Source organism: Topomyia yanbarensis, chromosome 3 (assembly GCF_030247195.1).
Source record: "Topomyia yanbarensis strain Yona2022 chromosome 3, ASM3024719v1, whole genome shotgun sequence".
NCBI lineage: Eukaryota > Metazoa > Arthropoda > Insecta > Diptera > Culicidae > Topomyia > Topomyia yanbarensis.
In genome coordinates this window covers 300,851,709-300,857,708 of record NC_080672.1, presented here as the reverse complement: position 1 = coordinate 300,857,708, position 6,000 = coordinate 300,851,709, and the positions used below count along the sequence as shown (strand labels likewise).

The window sequence follows — 6,000 nt, the reverse complement described above, 5'->3', positions numbered from 1 at the left end:
GCTCCCCAATATAAACTAACGAGTACAGATACATCATCCAAAGATTATGAGACGGTCAAGTTCACTTGATCAGCGAATGGAAATTACTTTCGTCAGCTGATAACTACCAAAGGGCCCTGCACTATACAATGTTCCCGGGTGCTGTGGTGGTGAAAGGGATTCAACGATATGCGAGACATGCGCAACGACCGGCAGTTTTCCAACCACCCTCAACACAGTTTGATGAAGGTCACCCAGTTGGACTATGGGTTGAACCGTTTTAGTTTGCCGTGTGCAGTCAAAGAAGTTCCAGCTTTTGGTTCAACAGGTTTGTAAAAAGTCAAACCGGACACTTACCGGCTCTCAGTGCAGTATAATATGTTTATTAAAGTGAAAATTAAATAAGTACATCCATTGAGGGCTTAAATTGTATGTAATTAAAAGGCAAAATTACCTTTTCAGTACAGCAAGTGCGTAGTATCGTATTAAGCTTATGATTGGAATTATATAATTGCATGTTGCAGTCCAGAGAAATCTGAGAACGATTTCTTTCGAGAGCTATTTGCAAGTAATGGTGATCTCTTGAATTGTGGCCAAAACAACATTTTCATCCGTCACGTGCTGTCGAACTAGATAACTACGCATGTGATCATCTCATTATCCATACGCTTGTATCGAAACAGAAACTGTAGTTACCATTGCATTCCAAGATAAACACTTCTTCTGATATTAACCCTAGGCGTGAACTAATGTCCTTCAAAGAGTTTAAAAAATATCTCCCAGTTTTAACACTTTACTACGATAATTTTGAAACGTTTTGCGAAATGTTGGTTTAAAAAAAACATTGCACATTTTTTAAGGGTTAAACACTAATAAGTTTGGAATATTTAACCCATTCATGCCCATGTTGTTTGTGGACAACAACGTTTTAAAACTGCTATAACTTTTGATTGTGGCAAGATTTACTCACAAAAACAAGTAAGGCTAATAAATGTGACTATTGCCTTTCATTAACAGCTACAATGATCAGCTCTAGAACTGAAGCTATTGCAATTAGTCTGATTGTATTTCGATGGAGCACTGCTGCCAGGGCCAGTTTACGTAGACGACGGAAAATGATTTTTTCATATAACTTTGTTATGTCGCAATATTATTGAAAACTGGTAAAACTTATCAATTTAGTATGACTTTGTCCACGTTTTCGACGCAATTGGACTATTGTAAATATTCTACGAGAATTGTATTGAGCATTGCAACGTAAAAATTGAACAGCTTCTAGCACTGCGAGGGAAGCAACTATCTTTATGAAAAAAGGTTTTTCGTGTTTCTTGATCCCACCTTTTTCAAGGAAAAATAATTTTGAGATCCTACATGTACTAGAAAAAAGTTGGGCATGAAAGGATTAACATAAGGCGCCTATCAGACTATTCAAAAGAAATCTCCCACTATTTACCAGAGCGTTAGTCCGGCCTAGAGTGAACAGGATAGTGACGCTTTCTGTCAAATGTTGGCATAATCTTCCATAATTAAGAATACCCAACAATCTAAACACATATGTATACCCAATATGAATGATTCCGAGTAATTGCAGTTATTCCTGAAATATAAATGAAAATTTGATTGGGACTGATGTGCGATCACTTTTCATATGGCACTGAAATGCAGTTATTTTTAAATTGGACAATCTGACTCGTTGTTTTTCCCGATATCTACAACAAAGCTATCACTAGTATGCACGGAAAACCGATTCATCACAATTCCAACTGAAAAATTAGTTGAGTTTTTGGTTTCGTCTAGTTAATATTTTGGCGAACTAAGTTTTTGTTAAAGGGGACATGCATAAATGACGTAGCATTTTGGGGGGTAGGGAGGGTATAGCAAATTTGTGACGAAGTGTGACAAGGGGGAGTGTAGGGTCAGAAGTTGTGCGACGTACCATTAAGTTTAAAACCCATTGTTTAGAGAAAACAATTTAATGATCCTCCATTTCCAAGAGAAATGAATTTAAATTCAAACATGCGGTTTTTCATGAGGTAAATTTTACGATTCGCGGAATTACAAGTTCGCAAAAATACGAAAAGATTTTGTATGCAAAATTTAGTAATTTAGATGAACGTATGGTTCTTAGAATCATTGGCAGCTGCACGATTGTGAACTGAGAGAACTTGCCTTCATGCTTTACTTGACATATAAAATTCAAAACAAAACTATCAACACTATATTTGTCACGAAATGGGGCTTATTTTGCACGCAAAACATTTTGAAAGGAGATGTATTTAAAATAATTGAAAAACATATGTAACTTTTTTTTCATCACCCGGGCGCTTTGCATGGAACGAGGGGGAGGGGGTAGGTAAATGCTACGTTATTTACGAGGGGGAGGTTACAATTTTGTGACCAAATACTACGAAAGGGAAGGGGGGGTCAAAAATTGTCGAAAAAAAGCTACGTCATTTGTGTACGGCCCAAAACAATAATTCAACGCTGTTGGTTTGATGCTGTCAGTTTCAGTCTGGACACGAACGTTTCAGCCTAGCACAAAACTTAAAAAGCCTACCTGAGCTAAAGCTTGAAACGCTTACCTCAGCTTGTAACGCTTGTTTTAGTCCAGACACAATTGCATATGCCGTAACACTACCTTTTCAGCCAAGACACAAACGACTGGAATTCAACTAATCTCATTGTTGAATTAAACTGCTTCATCATAAAATACAACATTGGATATTTAAAATATTTTGTTTCACCTACCGACGGATGAAGGTATGGAATTAAGTTGTTGAAATACTTCGTATGCCAGTAATTCACACGTAAATATAATATAGAGTTTGTTTCTCATAATGTTATTTTTTTATAAACTGCACTCTTAAATAAGACGAAATAGCCAAAGGTAATTAAGGATTGTTGGTTATTAATTGATGATTTCAATTTTAGATGAAAGGTATAACTTTTATTTCTTTTCTATTTAGTCAGCCAGCACTACAAAAAAAACTTCATACTTATTCCACATCTAGTTGGAATCTCAAGAGATGAAAAATAATTATCATATTGCATATTACTATATAATCGACTAAATCCGAAATAGAATAATTTTGACCATTTTCGGCAATACTTTCAATATTATAATATTATGTATAACACATGTGTTGAAAAAATGTCAATCAAAATCATTTCTTTATTGAAATGTTTTTAAAGAAAAACTAGGTAAAACAAAAATGAGATCAGTTGAATTTCTGTTTTTTTGTGTACTGGTTCAGGTAGTTGCGTCCAGGCTAACTTGCATAACCATTAAGCCCAGCATGTATGAACATAGTTGCTGTCGCATCCGCAAGAGAACATTTAGTTACGTTTTTCATTTTTCTGGTGAAATCAACTAATTAGGAAAACAAGAATTTGTATTGTTATTTTCTTCATCGAATGGTTTTCAGTGTGGGAATGTGTCCGGTTGTCGGTACACTTTTGTTTTTGGCTCACAACATTACTCCAATTGAACAATATATGAGAATAAGCATACCAATGGAAAGCTAGAGACATTAGCTAATAACTTATGAAAGAAATAATTTATTCTGTCAACGTGAAAAATTTATTAACAATTTAGTAAAATGATAATTTTTTACCATTTTGAAAAATGTGGTCGGTATCCTGAGAAAATTTACTAAAAATGTACAAATATGAATGATAATCATCAAGTTTCAAAGTGAAAAGGATATTTATTCATTTCAACAACTATCAAAGACATTGTGAACATCATTCTTCATCAGAACCACAATATGTGTATGTGAAAAATTAGTGCGAATATTACGCACTGCTAAGGCACTAACGGATTATGCAAATTCCCAAAATGGGAAAATTTTGGACGATGCCAAATTTTTTGTGCATAAGGACACATACCTTACATAAAGTACGGTTTTTGTTTTAGTGTTTCGGATTCTCCTCGTCAGTAACTAGCACCAACTGGGTGTCTAGTTAGACGATGTATCTAAGCTAGTACCCAAATTAGCACTAGTTAGACACTAAAATCCAAAAAGTCACACGTCTTGCGTGAACACTAAACAACTGGCTTATACCGAGTGATGTCTCGATAGTAAGCACAGAAGTTCTGTTTGCCGACGAAGAATTTGAACCGAAACTGTCTTATGGTTTGAAAACCCAAACGCCTGAGATTATGCAAATTCCCAAAATGGGAAACCATAAGACAGTTTCGGTTAAAATTCTTCATCGGCAAACAGAACTTCTGTGCTTACTATCGAGACATCACTCGGTATAAGCCAGTTGTTTAGTGTTCACGCAAGACGTGTGACTTTTTGGATTTTAGTGTCTAACTAGTGCTAATTTGGGTACTAGCTTAGATACATCGTCGAACTAGACACCCAGTTGGTGCTAGTTACTGACGAGGAGAATCCGAAACACTAAAACAAAAAACCGTACTAACGGATTGCATTCACTGCAATTGAGTCAGTTTCAGGCAGTTACCATTTTTTACCAAAGCTTCAGACAGATCAGACAGAGGTCAGCCAGACAGAGGAGGGGGAGGGGAGCTACAGAGTTTAACTCTCTTAGTCCACCCAAACACACACCAAACTGTCTGGTCGTGACAATCTGGTATATGGGCTTTCTTCATGTAAATGTAAAACACTAAACCTAACACTAAACAAGTTTCACTTGTTTAAAAAATATATTGGTTGTAGAACAGAACATTTGAGTGTGTTTGCTTCAGCAATCGGCACAAAAAGATCGAGCTAATATAACACACAAATAATATTTATCAGAATGTTTATGTCTGGTTTCTGTCAAAAGCTACATAGGAGTGCCGACAACCGACCACTTTCCCGTATGGATGTAGCACCAAGCATAATGAGGACAATAAATTTTTGCAATATTTGTAATTTTTGTTCTTGCAATACTGTGTACTATGTGATTATGTTTAATTGTAGTGTAAAATCATTGTAATCAACTGTGAAAAATTTGAAAAGATGATGGGTTTTTACGCCCATTTGAGGATTGCTTCTGAAGTATGTCCTGAAATGGGCTTTTCCCATTCTAGAAACATTTCATGTAGACCAACACAGGTCAGATGAAAAATAAGAATAAATAAATAAATAAATAAATAAATAATAATAAAAAAAGCATAATCTACAAAAATACAAATGGGACAGATATGCGATCAAGGGCAGAGCAGTTAGGCGGGTGAAAATAACAATTCCTTGAAAACCGATTTATCACAATTTCAACTAAAAAAGTAATTGAATTCTTGACTTCGTCTAGATATTTGGGCGAACTAACTTTTTGTTGGAAACAATAATCTAGCGCTGTTGTTTCGATGCTGTCAGTCTCAGTCTGGATACGAAGGTTTCAGCCTAGGCACAAAACTTGGTAAGCTTACCTGGGTTAAAGCTTTTAAAAGCTTGCCTCTGCTTGTAACGTTTGTTTCAGCCTGGACACAAACGCATATGCCGTTACACTATCATTTCAGAACAACTGAAATTGATTTAAACTTGATTTAAACTAGTTCATCGTTAAATACAACATGTTTCAAAATGATGACTAATTTTGATTGACGTTTTGTTTCACCGACCAACTGTTGAAAGAATGGAGTTTAATTGTTGAAATACTTCGGAGGGCAGTTATTGCATTCGTTAATTGAATATTTAGTTATGTTTCTCATAATGTTATCTTTTGTGGACTGTAATCTTATTTTTTTGTTATGATTGAAAGAGACGAAATAGCAAAAGGATTGTTTGTTATAGATCAATGAGTTTAATTTCATATAAAAGGTATAATTTTTAATTCTATTCTATTCAACTAGCCAGCACTGCGAATAATATTTATTCCATATCTAATTAGGGATCTCAAGAGATGAAAAATAATTATCTTGTTGCATATTACAGAATCAATTCATAATTTAAATTTTACAATATAATCAACTAAATCCGAAGTAGACAGATTTTGATAGTGTTTGATAATGCTTTCAACCTTCAGTGGTATACATGTATTGAAACAAAATGTTATTGAAGATCGTTTCTT

At 34.9% G+C, this 6,000-nt stretch overlaps 1 protein-coding gene across 1 annotated transcript in view; it reads left to right on the top strand.

The window, feature by feature from the left end:
- Positions 1-202: 202 nt before the first annotated feature.
- LOC131690321 (glycerol-3-phosphate phosphatase-like) overlaps positions 203-6,000 on the top strand; it is a 28,738-nt gene continuing 22,940 nt past the window's right edge. The window contains exon 1 of the mRNA XM_058976016.1: positions 203-307. The gene's annotated coding sequence lies outside the window, so the exon portion shown is untranslated. The remainder of the gene's footprint in view (positions 308-6,000) is intronic.